The 16,671-nt window shown below is 51.5% G+C and overlaps 1 protein-coding gene across 8 annotated transcripts in view; it reads left to right on the forward strand.

The window, feature by feature from the left end:
- Window positions 1-1,625: 1,625 nt before the first annotated feature.
- Window positions 1,626-16,671, forward strand: part of CXXC5 (CXXC finger protein 5) — a 52,243-nt gene continuing 37,197 nt past the window's right edge. For 4 of the 8 annotated variants that reach the window (XM_051978522.1, XM_051978523.1, XM_051978525.1 and 1 more), the window contains exon 1: window positions 1,628-2,306. The gene's annotated coding sequence lies outside the window, so the exon portion shown is untranslated. Of the gene's footprint in view, window positions 2,307-2,399; window positions 2,506-16,671 lie in introns of those variants that run through there. The other 4 variants (XM_051978532.1, XM_051978524.1, XM_051978528.1 and 1 more) reach the window with 4 other exon arrangements.

Below are 16,671 nucleotides of genomic sequence, written 5' to 3' on the forward strand. Positions count from 1 at the left end.
TGGGATTAGATGAATAATTTGCAACATCCTGGAAATTTGTGAGTAAGCTTTGCCCATTAGTGAAGTAGGACTGAGTTCAAGGTCTGACCAAGAACCCCTCACTTTCCTTTTCCTAGCTCTCCTTAAAAACGGGTGCTGATTTTAGAGGTTCTCCCCAGCTCAGTTTGGTGTAAATTGAAAGAGCACAAGCTCCTTAGGAACTGGTTGGGGACTGTTATATTTTTGTCTTTGTATATACTCAGTGCCTAGCACATAGTAGGCCTTTAATAAATGTTTGCTTGATTTGTTATGGTTGTGTCTAATATGAAACCACCCCAAATTAATATACACATTTATTTAGTTTTGAAGGCTCTAGGATTTGCAAAGACTACACAGATATAACTGCTTATATCGTGAAACACTTTTATGTTCAGCGAAGTCTTTATTTCTTAAAGTTATCTTATAAGACTTTATTCTTTTCTATAAGAGTAGAGACTCAACCCAGAGTTTTACCGCAAACTTGCTATTCCTTCTGCAGTAGAGTACATTGGGGGTTAGAGGGAGGGAACTCTTTACCAATCGCACTGATTTCTTTAAGCCCCAAGCCAATCTGTTCTCCCCTTCCCTATTCTTCTCCAATAAAAGAAGAAAGCCGTATTATATGTGTGTGCATATGTATATATGGTATACATATATATATATTTCTCAAAAGTTGTAGAAGCGTTAGCTAAACTCGTGAGAAACGCAAGTGAGAATCCAGACCGAGAAGAGAGAGGGAGAAGGAAAGGGAGGGAGGGAGGGAAGGGAAGGGAAGGGAAGAGAGAGAGAGAGAGAGAGAGAGAGAGAGAGAGAGAGAGAGAGAGAGAGAGAGAGAGAGAGAGAGAGAGAGAGAGAGAAAGAAGAGAAGAGAAGAGAAGAGAAAGGGGAGAGACAGAAAGAAGGGAGAGGCAAAGAGAGCAAAGAGACAAAGAGGACAGAGACAGAGAGGAGAGAGAGACAGAGATAGAGAGAAAAAAGAGAGAAAGGAGAGAGAGAGAGAAAGGAGAGAGGCGGAGAGAGAGGAAAGAGAGACAGAGAGACAGAAGAAAGAGAAAAGGGAGAGAGAGAAAGGGGAGAGATAGAAAGAGAGAGGAAAGAGACAAAGAGGACAGAGAGGAGAGAGAAAGAGAGAAAGGGGAGAGAGAGAGAGAGAGAGAGAGAGAGAGGAGAGAGAGAGAGAGAGAGAGAAGAGAAGAGAAGAGAAGAGAGAGAGAGAGAAGAGAAGAGAGAGAGAGAGAGAGAGAGAGAAAGGAGAGAGGAGAGAGAGAGAGAGAGAGAGGAGAGAGAGAGAGGAGAGAGAGAGAGAGAGAGAGAGAGAGAGAGAGAGAGAGGAGAGAGAGAGAGAGAGAGAGAGGAGAGAGAGAAAGGAGAGAGAGAGAGAGAGAGAGAGAGAGAGAGAGAGAGAAGGAGAGAGAGAGAGAGAGAGAGAGAGAGAGAGAGAGAGAGAGAGAGAGAGAGAGAGAGAGAGAAAGGAGAGAGAGAGAGAGAGAGAAATTGCTGCCGCGGCTACAGCAGCAGCGGCGGCGGCAGTGGCGGAGGCGGCGACGGGGCCCGGCGTCCAAGTGGCCAGAGTGTTGGAGGGGAGGGAGGGGAAGGGGAGGGGAAGGGAAGAGAGGAGGGGGAGGAAGGGAGTGGGAAGAGTCCGGTCCGGGTTTTGCCTGCAGCCCCCGGGCAGCGTTCACTGCTCGGAGCTCCAGCCCGGGCGAGCAAGCTAGCTAGCGCGCGGCGGCGGCTGAGCTGGGATGTAGAGGCGGAGGCGGCGGCGGCAGCAGCAGCAGCGGCACTGGGAGGGAGCTGGGGCAGCCGAGCCCCACTGCATCCTCAGCGCCCCGGCGGAGCCCCGGGACCAGCACATAGTCTGCATCGCCCCCTCCGGGGCCATGCGCCCTGCTTCTTAAGCTTCCACCCGGCGACGAGTGCCGCGCGCACCCATCCTCTCCTTTCGCAATTTTTGAGTATTAGTTGGGTTTTTTTAGGTTGTTGTTTTTAATTTTTTGGAGAGGAAAGGCTGAGAGGAAGCGGGCAGGGGGGCAGGTGCTTTTTTCCCCCGCCTTTCTTGTTGCCGCTCTGGATTCCCTGGGCTAAGCCGGGCGGCGACAGTGCGCACGGAGGAGGTGGCTGCTGCTGTTGCTGCTGCTGTTACTGCTGCCCGGAGCGGCGGCGGCTGATCGGCTACAGTTCCCCCCTGTTTTCCCATCGCCCCCCCCACCTTCTCGTCCTCCTCTCCCTCCATCTCCTCCCCCCCTTCTCGCGGTTGGCGGCGGCAGCGGCGGCTCCGGAGAGCTCGGGTAGGTGTCGGGGTTGTTGTCCTCCTCCCCCCCCTCCCGCCTCCCCGCCCCTTCAGCCTTCCCTCCCTCCGGGGGTTGGGCTCCCCCTGCCCCTCCCTCGTCTCCCCTGGGGCAGGCTAAGTGGACTGGGGTAGGGGGGGGCCGGAGTTGGGTGGAAGTCGGCGGAAAGTTTGCAGGCTCTCGCTTCCCCGAAGTTCAGGTGCGGAGAGCTGCGGGCGGGGGTCGGTGGTCGGGAGCTGGGGGCCGCTCCCCTTCGGGGTGTGGAGAGCTTGGACCCAGGAGGTCGTGGTGGGGCGGGAGAGGTCTGGGCCCAAGTCCCCCGCCTTCGAAACCATCTTAGCGGCTAGTACTGCGCTGCGATGCCGGGGCTGCTGCCTGCTCGGTCGCAGATCATTGAGTCCAGACAAAAAGCGGGGTTTTAGGGTCGGGGGTGGGGGGGGCGTGACCACTCTGCGGCGCGGAACTGGGGTGGGGGCTGGGTACGGCTTTGCCCCCCTCTCCCAGTTGGGGTCAGCCTTGCGCTCCGAGGAGTTGGGAAAGGGGTTCCCCTGGTGGGGGGCGGGGTGGGTGGGAGGCGGTGTTTCCCGGGAGACACAGGGGTCCTCAGCCTGGCGGGTGTCCCTGACCTCGGGCAGGTCGGGATCTCTGAGTCTTGAGAAGAAGGAGTCTGTGCTCTTCTAAAGCCTGGTGTTCGCTGCTGACCTTTCTCTCCTCCCGGGGCTGGCGCCAGTGCCGGTGCCCTGTGCCCATGCCCTGCGCGGAGGGAGGATTGGGGCCTCTGTGACCATAGGGATGAAGAAGGCTTGGCCTTTCACGTTTCCTAGTTTTTCTCCCTTCCTCTTCGCGCCCCCCCCCAGTACTCTTGGCTTAAGGTTGGGGTGTGTGTGTGGGTGCTAACTCTGAGCCCGGCGCCCTTGGCCACGCGTGGCTGCTCCTCTTCCCGCCCTACCCCCCCAACCTCCGGAGTGTGTATATGGGGGGGGGGACGGCGTTTGGCTGGGATCGGGGTCCTGCGAGGATCAGAATACTTTTAGATCTATTCATTCCGCGTCATCGCCCCCACCGGGATACGGGGTGCTGGGCAGGCTGATCAAGTTTGGCATTTTCCCCCTTCAAACTATTTGCCCGTGTCTGCCTCTCCTTTCCCCGCTTGTCCTCCTCTCTACCCCCTCCCCTCCCCCGCCTCTTTTTCCTCCCTTCGTCTATCCCAGTATTTGGGATTCTCCTGTGTAAAGGGCTGTCTCTAGCGACCAGCGTGGGCTGTGCTGTGCGGCGTGCCGGGCCGTGCCGTACTGTGCTCTGCTGTGCTGAGACTAGCAGAGACGTAGAAGGTGGGTAGAAGGGATGAGAGGAGACGCGCCCGGCGGGAGGAAGAAGGAAGGGTGATGAGAAACCCCTCAGCAGCGTAGATCTTTCACTTGTGAAGGGGCAGAGTAGGGAGTGCTGTCAGCTACCATCCCACCTTCCTGATAGCTATCTGGTTCGTTAGACTCCCAGGCGAGTCAAGTCAACAAGCATTTATTAAGCTCCTACTGTGTTCCCTTTTGCTTTTTCTCACTCCCCCCTCTCCCTAAGGCATCTGGAAGGCCTCTCTCACTTTAACCCCTTCGGACTGGGATTGTCTATGTAAAATTAACCCACCCCAGGAGGAATTAAAAAAATTTTTTTCTGGGAAAGTAGTATCCCCAAAACACACACACACACATACACTCTGGTTTTCTGTTGAAGAGGGTCGCAGAGAACACTGTCCGATCATGGACTTAGCTTTGTTGAACTATGGCAAACGCTGTCCTTTTTAGGGGTAATTAGGAGCTGTGGGAAGGGAGGGAACCCTAAGAGCTGTCAGAACTATTGAGGTTTCCACCGAAAAATAAAAAAATATTTTCGATTTTCATTTCCCAGGATGTAAAAGAACTCAAGGTGGGAGGGTGGGTATGAGGAACTTGCTGGGGGGGGGGGAATCGAAGAGTGGGGTGGTGCCTTTTGGCAACTTGGAACCCGAGTAAAAATTAATGACCCAGGCCCCAAGGGAGAGTGAGACTTTGGGCCAGCTGGGTTGAAAGTCCAGTTATAACCCCACCCTCTTTTGTCCCTGGATCTTGAGTAGCCTTTGGGCTGAGCCTCGGGCACCTGCGGAACCGTGAGGGGTCTTAGAGCCAAGTGTAAGGGTTCTTGTTAGGACTACGGGGTTGTCGTCTGGGAGAACCGAGGGTTTGACCTCTGTCTTCCTGCCCTTTGACTGCCGAGGTTCCTCTGAAATGGGGAGAAAGCTTTCCTACTTCAGGCCCCTACAGACCTCTCCCACCCCCACTAAGTTTGTCCAGGAAGTGTGCCTGGGAATGGGGGTGGACCTCCTGGGGTCCCCTCCCCTCTTTCCCCCAACTCCCGCTGGGGTTTGCCTACAAAACACCGAATCTCTTTCAACTTTTCCGCTGAGGCCGCCTGGCGGGGGATGTGAGAGCGCCACGCTGGAGTCGCTCGGGTGCCGGCTTGCTTGGGGAGGGCCATTTGAACACTGAAGCATTTTCGCACAGCTGCCAAGCCCGGCACTGGAGCGGACAGGCTGGGAGGAGGGGGCGGGGCGGGGGGGGGGAGGGGGGAGACATGGCCTCCAGTCTTTCTTCCTCTATCGACTAGCCCTGTGGAGGTGACATTCCAGGAAGACGGGTTATGTAGATGTCCGCCCGGGTTATTGGGTATGACCTCGGGGGTGGGGTGGGGGGACCGGGAGCAGTACCCGAAACTTGGCCAGAGTTTGGAAAAGGTATCCGTACCCTAAACTTCTATTGTGGGAATAGAGAGCTTGAGTTCTGTAGGAATTGTGGAAAGAAAGCAAAGGAGATTGAACTGGTCTATCTGATGACTGCTTTTTTTTGGGGGGGGGAAGCAATATTGACATAACATTCTCTGCCTCATGAATTTACCATGGAGGAGAAACAGGAAGATTTCTTGGAGAATTGGGGGCTTGAAGGGGTGTGAAGAATAAAGTTAATACTAATGGCGGGAGATATTCCTTTTTAGGGGCTGAAATTTATTCTGGTTCTCCACTCCCCTCGCCCCTTAGGTGGTTTGGAGGATGCTCTAGAAATCTTCTTAAAGCTTGAGAAAGCTGGATGTCCTCCACCTGTGCAGAGGGGAGGTTGGTTGATTGAGGGTCCTCCTCTGCCTTTCAGAAACCTGATGCCTTTTAGTTAGATGGTAGATGAGCCCCACATGGTGGGGTCCGAATGTATTATTCCCTCTCCCCCCAGCACTTTATTCCCCTCCCTTTGGTGCTGGAGAGATTTAACCATAGCACCCCAGTTATTTATTTATTTATTTAGGGATGTTGTTTTTCCTTAGCTCAGCAGGTGATTGGGTTGAGATCCTAACAGTACGTGGACAAAGCTTGTTGATTTATGGGCTGCAGGTCTTTATCATGTGAAGCCAGGAATGTCCTGCTCCAGTGGGTGAAAGGGAGCCGGAAGTCCATCTCTCTTGCTCATCCCCCCCTCCCCATTTTCCCCTGAGTCCTCACATTTTGAATGATAGTCTCTTTTTACCCATTTGACAGATGGAAAAACTGGTGAAGGATAATTAGATTGGGATTAGACTCTAGAGAAGTTGAAGTTTTGTCAGAAGGGTGTCTCTTTTTTTAGAAGGAGTAGGCTTTCCCCAGACGTATAAGGTAATTGAGATACTGTTTCTCAGGAAAGGTTATTGTGTTTGGGGAGTGTTGCTTGAATTGCCCCTAAGAAACTGTTTGGGCAGTGAGATCCGCCCCACATATAGGTCTCTATATTTATAGACATACCCTAATTTCCTGGAGGTTGGGGGCAGAACATGAAGCTTTTCCATTTCAGATGTTTCCCTCTACATTTATACATCTTATCAGTGTATGGAGATATCCTAGTGAATTCTCCATACACCTCCCCTCCTTACACCCCCTCTTACTCAGTGTATGGGAGGGGTGGGGGAGTATGGAGGGCGCACTGGGACATCCTTGATTAAGTGTATTAATAGTTAAACTCAGCTCATAGCTTAGACTCACCAGACCACGAAAAGCCTCCGCCAGTTACTCACGCTCTGTTGCTCAGCAAGAATATCCCGCTCAAGTTTTTTTCCCCCTGCTTTCTCTTTTTTTTTAGTGCCCTCCCCCCAAAAAAACCAGGTCTACCCAACCCCACCTCAATATATATAACTGGAAAAGACTCCTAGCCTGATTCCCTGGAGAAAAATCAGAACTCCCTTTCCCCCGGTATCTTCACCTGTCTAAACGCAGATCCACTGTCAGCTGACAGAGGTGGCTGGTGATGAAGGGTGTGAGTGTGAGACTGTGTGTTAGGAGGGCAGTATAAGAGATCTGAACCTAGTGTGTTTGTGTGTCTCTAAACGTATACCTTTTTAAATGTGATTTGCACATAATAAACATCTAATAAGTGCCTTTCCATTTATTCACAAATATGTGTCAAGGTAAGGTCTGTGCTAATTCATAAGTGTAAGCTTATCTGTGCAAGCTTTAGTCTTTGTACAAGTGTAAGTTTTTGGGAATTCCTGTCTCTACCTAAGGGAACCCCATTCCTCCCCAGCCTCCTCTGAAATCCTGGCTCAAGCTCCTCAGTCTTAGACTTCTGCCTTCCCAGGCACTTGTTTGTTCCCTTCCTTTGCTAACTATTCCTCTCCAACTTCCTCTTGTGGGGTTGGTCCTCTTGCTGACACCTTTTCCTGCACCCAGAATTTTGGAAGCCATACTGGGGCTGTGGGTTGACAGTACTTGTCTATTGACTCGGCAGCCTGTGATTACAGGAATAAAAGGATTTTAAGGTCATAGGTTTGGGTTCCCTCCCTACCCCCACCCCGAAGAAGCCATGCAATAGCATAAGGGCATGGTTGTGTGTGTCTGCAGGTTGGGAAGAATGTCTGTCTGAACATCACAGATATGCACCTATGGACACACCTGCCAGCTAGTGGGTATACCTGCGATTTACTCATGTGTGCATGTGTGTAAGATGGGTATAATGTTAAATTTGTAAAGATGAACCCTGACCCTATGAGGGCCTCTCCTGTCTTTGTGTGACTTCCCAGGGGTGTGGGTGGCTGTGTCTGGGATATTGGCTGCCCATAATTTCCCTTTACTAAAGGGGGGACCAGGAATTTCTCAGTAAACGTCTCTGTGGGTTCTTTGGGTTCTGCAAAGACAGCCTAGGGCTAGGGATCCCCCTCCGTCAGCTCCCTTTGGCTCCAGCTTATTTTTTGGAGTGGAAGTCATTGATCAGTGCCCCCCATTGCTCTGGTCACCTGGTGGCTCCTGCCTGTGGTGTACTCAGGGTGTTAACCCTGCCCCTCTGGCTCAACTCCAGTGCCTATAATTGCATTCTGTTGCTTAATCCCCCAGCCAGCTCAATTAGATCTCAAATTCTTCTTCATTTCCTGCCTCCCATGCTGGCCTCCATTCTGGAATCAAAGCCCTCCCCAGTCGGACTGATTGTGCTAGTGCTTAGAGATCTCTGGGGAGGATTAACCCTCTAGACCCTGGTCCCAGTTTGCTCAGATTTAGGTGACTAAGTGACAAGGCAGAGATATACCTGGCTAGGGAAGTCATTATGGCTGGTTCCTGGCCCGTTAGCAATGATAATAACTAGTTTTTTCCTCACAACAAACTTGGGATACCTTTCCTTTTATTGATGAAGAAATTGAGAGCCAAACAGTTGAAATGGCATCCCTTATATCATGCAGCTAGTGTCAAAAGTGGCTATTCTAACTCAAGGCACCCCACTACTAAGTCCAGTGATCTTTTTTATTATAACTGGGGCCTGATTTGTGGGAAAGATGAATGCCCTGAAATGGTCACATTATTTGAATGATTGCTATTTCTACGTAATTTTCACTGGAACGAAGCCAGTTACCATTTTCCACATAATTATATTTCTAAACTGAGGTTTTTGAATATCTATCTGCCATGCTGCCTCCCCATTCCTAAGTCTCTCCATCTTGGAAATAGGAACTTGGAGGTTTGGATTAGGAAACTTTTGATTGAAGAGGAATCTTTTCTACTCACAGCCTGGGTTGGTTGGATCTCTGTGGCTGTGATCTGGAGTACTCCCTGGTTCTCATGCCCACTCCTGAACTCTTCTCACTGTCTGCACTGCCTGTAGACTGCTAGCCTAATCTATAGCCTTGAGGTAGATCCCATACTAATAGTAACACTTCCTGGGTAAGTACTGTTTCTTCCACTAGATTGTAAACTCATGGAGGGTAGGGAGCATCATAGGTTGGTCACACAGAAGCTTCTCTGTGTTTGTGGAAGGTGGTAATAGTGGGGGTGATATGCCATGTGAAAATCGAAAAGCTCAGTTCTTCTCCAACTCACAATTCCTTGGAGTATCTTCCCCTCCTCCCCGGGCTCCAGATTGAGCCAGGAGAGGTCAGCTGCCTCAATCCATTCCCTGAGACAGACAGGGAGTCTGTAAGGAGATTTGGGGAGGCAAGGGCTGGAGGTCACCTCCTCCTCCCCAGGAGGCTCCTCGGTGGCTGGGCTGACAGGCGGCCTGGCCTCCCTGAGGTTTGCTGGCAGCTTTGGAGACAGCTTGAAAATGCAGGGCTGCCTACAGATCAGCTCACGGAGCTGTAAAGGTCTCTCCATCCCATTACTAATCCCCCAGAGCTCCCCCCCCACCAACCCCTGTAACCACCTCGTCCCTGTCCTTTGCAGCAAGAAGGAAAAGAGAAATAATATTAAAGCCAGAGAGCATGCCCACAACTCTCAGCCCTTCTGGAGAAACCCTCTGGCTACCGGTTCCTCCCTTCCTCTTCTACTCTGGTCTCTGTTGTGCTATGAACTTGGGGGTAGACTTGGAGACAGAATAATTAGGCCCAGGTTTAAGGACAGACAGACCATCATCCTCCCTACTACATGCCTAAGTCTCCCGCTTTCATTCAGCTTATGAGACTTTTAATTGAGCAAGTGGCCAAAATCCAACTTAGTCAAACCATTTTGTAGAGAGGGACCAGGGGCTTAGGCTTTTGCCCAGAAGACTCTGCCTTACCTCTATGGGGTAGTTTCCTTGCGACCCACTCCCTCTTCTTTCCCCCTGCATTGCAGCTGCCTCCCTACCATGGATGACTGGGCCTTAGTTCCTCCCCTTCCTTGGCAGTCTTAGCATCCCTTACACCTTGAGACCACCTCCTGTTAACTCTAGGAGCCATGCTGGCTCTTCCAGGCAGACAGGATATATACCCAACTCCCCCAGACAATGCAGTTGGGGAGAGTCTGAGCAGAATGGGAGGGCAGAGGGGAAGGCGGCTTCTTCCAAGAGACCCTTTGGGCTTCCTGGGTTGTGTCCCTCTGGCCTTGTACTCTTTCTTTGTCTATCATACTGTGATTGCCCCGTATCTGTCTTCCCCTTTGGCTTTGTCTCTGCCCTTTCTCTCTCTCTTCCCCCCCTTTTGTTGCCATCTCCTTCCCCTGCCGGAACAGAAACCTCAGCAACTGGTCCAAGCTGCTTCTCCTCCCCAGAGTCCACCTCTTCCTGTCTCCTTCCCCTCTACCCCCCCAGCTGCGCTGTCCATGAGAGAGCTGGTTTTTATTTATTTTTCTGTTTGTTTGGGAAGAGGGCAGTGGTGGCCCTGGCCACTGAGACTCCGAGAGCCTGGAGCTGAAAGCGGTGGGTTCTCCTGCTCGGCTCCAGCCCTCACAGGAATTTACCCGGATGGCTGATGGCTCTATATTTATCTCCTCCCCCCCCCCCAACCAGTACTGGCCTTGAGCTAGGCAGGGCCAGGCCTGCCCAGCAACCCAAAAGGAGGGGAGGGGAAAGGAAGGGATTCAGGCCAGTAAGAGGACCTTAGTCAGTAGGACATAATCCAGCTCTGTCTCCCTGTACCAGTACTTCTGGGGATCTGTCAAGGAAGCTGCCTCCCGTGGCCCCTATACACAAGCTCCCCAGTCTGACCAGTGCCCTTCTCCCAGGCAGGAAATAGCCTCTGTCTCACTGAGTCTGGAATCTGGCCTTCCAATAGGAGAGGGACTCATAGTCCCAGAATTATATCAGCACATTTAGATTCTGAGGCATGAGGCTGTGGGTGGGCCTTGTTTCCTGTATGTGGATGCATGCATGTGTTTAGGGGGTGGGGGTTGAAGTTGGTGGGACAACTGGTGGACTGAGCTGGGGGCCACTTCAGGACACGTCTCCCCTGGTGGGTGGCCTCAGGAACCACTGTCCTGCCCCTTTCCCCTCCTTTGGGCAGCTTTCTTGAAAGACTTGTGTGGATGTGAACACGCATATGTTGGGTGGGTGTGTGCAGGGGGGGTTTGTCGGTCACTGGGAAGCCTTCCCATCCCTCCCTTGGCCTCCTACCCCAAGGAACTTTACTTCTGGGAACTGTTAGCCACCTGGCTTCATTTGGGCAGACGGGGGCTAGTTGGTTTCCCAGTTTTCCCTAGTTCCCTTATTAGGGGAGGGATCCAGAGCGCAACATCTCCCAGCCCCCTGCCTCTGCCCCTTCCCAGGGCTCTGCCCTAGGCTTGAAATCTGGTGACCAGAACTATGCAAAGTATTTTAGAACTGCCTTTCTCTGCCCTGCCCAACCCCCCCTTCTCCCGTGGGGCCCCAGTCATTCTGGTACCCTGGACATAGTCACATGTGAACATTCACACATGCAAACACATGTTTTGCAGGCTGATGTATTTGCATACATGAAAAACACAAATTCTCACTCCTCCTGCTGTCAGCCACTTCTTTGGGAGTCATCGATGGGATTCGGGGTCTTCTTGGGACCAGAAACTTGAGGGCTTCTCAAGTGCTTTCTGTAGCCCCTTCCTCCTTGGCTTAGAAGAACCAGTTCCACTGGGATCACTTAGCCCCCATTCTTTTCCCAGGTGTCCTTTCCCCCAGATTTCTGCCTCCTTCCCCTCCAGCTCTGCCCTTAAGGAGCCCTGCTCTGGACTGCCTTGAAGGGAGGGAGCAGCTCTTTCTGGGTTTCTGAAATTGCTCCTTAGGTGCCTTGGATTGGAGGGAGGCTGACTCAGGACAGGACGCGACAAGCCCTGCTAGTTAAGAGTTAGGGAAAGAACTTCAAGGTTCTATTGGATCCCCAGGGCCTGTGGAATTGAGGGGCTAGCCAGTCATACTTCTCTGATTCTTGTCTGGGCCTGCAGCCCAGTGTAAAGTCAGAGGCCATTATTAGAGTCATGGATTTAGAAATAAAGGAACCTTAAGGGTCATCTAGTCCAGTCTTCTTATAGTTAAGACCCCAGAACAGTTAGGTTCTTGCCCAAGGCTACACAGATCATTAAATAGTGGTGGGAGAATTTGAATCCAGGTCCTGTGGTAAATGAGAAAATTCTTGGACACAAGTTTTTTTTTTAATACACACTAGCATAGAATGTGTACGTGTGTGTATACAAATACATAGATGTGCACATATGTTAACATTTTTTGTCAGCATATTACATCCAGCACCAACCATATATAAACCATAGACTCATGCTGGGCTCTGTAACGGGGTGGGATGGGGGGGAATGATGACAGGGGAAGGAGATGAATAAGACCCAGCTAGTAATAGGAATAAAGAACAGACACAGCCACAAAACAAGGCAGTGTGTGATAAGTGCCCTAGAGAGGGACATAGTGATGGAGGGGAGGGAGGGAAAGCCCTAGCGGAGGAAGAATCACATCTAGCTTCCCAGAAGTGACATTTGAGCCGAGACTTGACAGATATCTAGGATTTAGGCCAATGGAGATGGGGCAGGTGGGGAGAATGGTAGCCTACATAGAATTTATTCACATGTATCTATGTCAGTATCTACTAGAAGTTCAGTTTCTGGGACTGTAAAATGGGGATAATAATACATATATCACAATTGATATGAAGAGGTTGCTTTGTAGAGTGCAGACCATTATATAAATATAAGTTGTATGTCTCCTACACAGCTTTAGTTATAGAGAGGCTTGATGATGATCCCTGTTAGGATTCTTTGGGAAGAAAGGAACAGAGTTAGCAGTTTAAAAAAAGGAGGGTTTGCTTTTCTTTTGAGGGGATAGCAGGAGCTGGTGAAAGGAACAGTTGGATTGAAAAATCAGAGAAAAGACTTGGAAGAAAATATGATGGGAAAATCCTGGAGCATGTTCCTTGCATGTCAGTTTTCTCATCTGTAAAATGGGTTTGACAATTCCCTGCCCTCTGGTGAGCCTCAGATGAGATCATGGGTGTGAAATTACTCCATAAGCTGTAAAAGTACAAGCAGAGGCAGCAAGTCTGAGGAGAAATCTGGGAGAGCTGCTTTCTTTTTTCGGGCTTTCCTACTTTCTTTTTAGTCTTCAAATTGGGGGGAGAAATAAGGGGGATTAGGAGCCCTCATTATTTTCTTATCCTCCCCTTCTTTACCCAGAACATGACCAAATGTTGATCTGGGACAGGGATTGTTGGGAATTCATTGTAGAAGACTTAGAGGAAGAAGTGGGTGATGAGGAGGGACTCCTGAAAAGCTTGGCTTGGCATATGAGAAGCTGGTGGGAGGAGGGGCATGGAGATGGCTTCCAGCCCAAGGGGATGGGAACCCCAGTGTATATGTATGCCTGTGTGTGGGAGGGCCCTGGGCATTTTCCCTCTTTCCCCCTAATGAACCACAGGTGTTGGAAATAGTCTGGTGGCCCTGGAATGGTAAAGTACTTTGGGATCCTGTCTTGGCAAGGAGAGGAAGACAGCTCTGGATCGGGGGTGGGGTGGGGGGTGTTTCTGTCTCACTCCTCCTGTCCCTCACTATCCTTGCCTTTTTTGAATTCTGGGGGGGAGAAGACTGGATATGGTGGGGGACAGTCACTGGGACAAGAATTGGGACCTCTCCCAGCTTCTTCCTTACTCCTCTTCTGTTTAACCTCCTGTGTTTTCCAGTAGACACTGAGGCTGAACTTGTCCAGCTTCCTCCATCTCTGTGACTGTGTGTGTAGGTCTATTTTCTTGGGACTGGAACCCTACATAGTGTATAGGATACATATGTACATGGAGTGCCCCCCCCTCATGTGGGGGCAGGGCTCAGTTCTGGGCTAACCAGGGCTGAAGGGAAGAAGAGCCCCACTTTACTTGCCTTGCCTCCCCATAGCTGTGTGAAGGAAATTGGTTAATTGGGCTAATGATGGGTGAATCATCTAGTGGAGAGGGCTCCAAAGCTTTTAGCTAAGCTAGGAAAAGCATTCTGGTGGCACCTCCCCTCAGGATGATCTATCCAAGTGTTAAGAGCTCCAGGAATATTAAAGCTAGAGGAATCTTAGAGATCATTTAGCAAACTGAGGCTTAGAGGGAAAAAAGTGGATTTTCTAGAGTCATTTACATTGATTTAGCAGTTAGAATCAGACATGGGGCCCTGGTCTTCTCTAATGACTTGGGGTAGGAAGGGAAACGTGAGGGATGGGTTGACTTGGAGTTCTGATAGAGGCTTTCTTTTAAATACAAGTGGAAAGAGAAACCACCAGTGTGTTCACCACAATTGCCCCCTTTCATCCCCCAATCTGGCAGTGGGGTGAGCAGGATCTGGTGGCTGGGAGGGGCTGAGCGAAGGCCTGCCATGCCTGCTGCCCCTCAGTGCCCGCCTACGCTCCCAAGTAACCATCATGAGGAAGAAACATGGGTTGCTGCTTCCAGCAACAGCAGGGCAAGCCGGGACCGCTTCCCAGCTCCCCTTGTGACTCACTCCCTGCCGACGACTCCCCCTCCCTCCCCGCGGGGGCCTCAGCATCCCCCATCTGTGCAATGGGGAGATGAGACCTACTGCTCCCGCCCCCCTGCTGGCCAGTCCGAATGCTAAGCTGAGAATCCGATTCTCTTCCTCCCTGTGGGAATTTGGGGAGCCATTGCAGGCTGGGTAAAGCTGAGGCAGATGGTTGCAAAGACCTCCAAGGGTTAGCCCCTCTCCTTTTGCTTGCCTCCAACAAGTGCCGCCTCCTAAACCGGCCCAGGTGGCCACTCAGCCTCCGCTTCAGGCTCCCTAGAGGAGCAAACTCTGTGTGGCTCAGCATTTTGGGGAAGTCTTTCCTAGTGTCTGATTTGAATCCTTCCTGTTGTACTGGAAGTTCAATCTGGTTTTCATGACCTGCAGAGACTTAGTTGAGAGAAAGGGAAGGGAGGGCTCCATAGTCCAGGGAATGGCAGTGGATTTGTGGGTAGACAAAGGACTATTTGGGTGGTTCTCTGAGAGACTGTGCGTGGTGGTTGGGGGCGGGCCCCATTGGATGAGAACATCGGAAAATCCCAGCTGGGTATCAGGAAGTGTTTCCTCTCTGACATCTGTAGGTCTCTACTTTCCCAAGGGAAGCTGTCCTGTCCAGAGCTAGGGAGGAAAGTAGAGGAGAGACCTCCAGAACTCCCTCCTTCCTCCCCATAAACCCCAGTTCTGCCCCAGGTTAGCTCTTGGGGAGAGAAGGATGGGAACTTACTTTCCTTTCATTCATCCTTAAAATCCTGAGCTGCTGAAGGATGGGGATAGGAGGTAGCCAGCTTGAGTATAACCCAGTGCTGGTGCCATCCTGGGATGGCAGAGGAGAACCCCTGGGGAGTCTCATTTTCAAAGAGGCCTCCCCCATACTGGAGTGCTCTCAGCCCTGGAGTTACGGGCTGTGGGGATGGTGGATTACTACTTAATCAGTTCTGAGAGGTGGAGGAGACTGGAGAAGGAGGGGGTACAAACATAATTTTTTTTGGGGAATGCCTCTGATCTTCCCCTGGGATGTTTCTAGGGAGAGCCATTTGTGGTGGTTCCAGCTGTTTCTGGGCTTGGCCTCCTGGGGATGTATGTGTAAGAGAAGGGAGCTGAATTCAAGGGGCTGGCTCACAGGTGGTGGGGCAACTGTGGAGTTTGGAGCCAAGTGCTACAGCCAGCTCTTCCACCCCCCTCATCCCACTCACTGAGGGGCAGTGGAAGATTCCTGGATCTAGCTGGGTCTGTCTCCATGGCTGGGCATTGCTAGAACTAGCCACTTCTGGGGTCCTTGGGATGTGGGGGTTACAATGACCACGTGGCTTACTTAGCCCTGGACAGCGTGGAAATCTTGTCCTAGGCCTAAGCTTCTGAGGGAGACTGAGCTGATGACCCCTCTCCATTCCCCTTTCCCTCCCTGCTCCACCCCAGGGCATCGACTGAGACCTCTAGGGAAAGCGAGGGAGGGAGCAAGAGGAGGGAGAAAGGCAATGGTGGCAGCGGGTGGAGAGCAGAGCTCAGGAACAGCGGGTGTGAGAGCAGCCAAGTATTTGAGCTAGCTGTCAAAGACAGACAGGCATGTGGGGAATTCAGTTCGTGTTGGGCTAGAGATCAGCCGGGCAGGGAGGGGACTGTCCACCCACCTCCCTGCAGGGCCCTAGAGGTTTTAGCAAAGAGAAAACTGCCCCTTTCCTCTGCTCTCATCTTCCCCCAAGCCCTTGGGGACCTTCTTGAGAAGGTTAGCCTCCAATTTCAGCCTTTGCCTGTGGGTGGGGGTACAGGGTTGGGAACAGGGGAAGGAAGAGTTCAGAGGCTGAGTAGCTGAGGGTGACCAGTGGCTTTATTTATTGTGAGCAAAATTGGGTGGGGGGTTGAAACGGAGGGTGCTCTGTCTAGGACTATTAGGTCAGGACTCTAAGCTTCTGGTTTGTCAGGGCAGAGTCTGGCTCCAGGGACCAGGGGCTGGTGTCAGATGGCCTCAGGCCTCCCCAGGGAAAGCTTTTCAGGTGCTAAAATTAGGGATTGGGGTGGCAGGGGTGCTATAATCTTCCAGAGCCACTCCCTACATTATCCACTTTCCTTGCTTCCAAGGTCTAGGGGCCCTGTGAAGGACCTGATATGAGGAACGATGTGTTGTCAGAGCAGGAACTTTACTATCCAATCTTGCATGGGGACCTTTTTGGAAGGGTCAGAGGATATAGGTGACCAAGCTTTGGTTGCTACCATTGGCTAGAGAAGGGGAGACTCTGAATTGAGCCTCATTATCAATTGGTGTCCTTGGATATTCTTTCCAAGAAGATTGACCTTTGCTGCCTAGGGAGGTTTCCTCGTGAGCTCTGGAAGGAGAATTGGTGCTCCCAGGTTTGTGGAAGAGGCCACACGTTGAAGTGGACGGATGACACTACCCTGGGTGACTGCCAGTTACTGAGACTTCAGAGCATGGACTTTGGGTTCTGGATTCCTATATTCATTGTCCTATGTTTGGGGTGGGGGGGTGAGGGTGGCCTGAACTTCTGCTTGGGTGCATTGCCAGGGTTATTTTAAGATGCCATATTGGGGACAAGTCTTGGGGTTGGTCACTTTGGTCCCTTATCTCTGGTGGGCAACAACTGATTTAGGGAAACAGCTTGGGGCATGTTTAGGGGTGGCAAGGCTATATTTAGTGGACAGCTCAGAATCTAGGAGGCGCTGGAG

The sequence above is a fragment of the Antechinus flavipes genome, chromosome 2 (assembly GCF_016432865.1).
Source record: "Antechinus flavipes isolate AdamAnt ecotype Samford, QLD, Australia chromosome 2, AdamAnt_v2, whole genome shotgun sequence".
In the NCBI taxonomy this organism is placed as follows: Eukaryota; Metazoa; Chordata; class Mammalia; order Dasyuromorphia; family Dasyuridae; genus Antechinus; species Antechinus flavipes.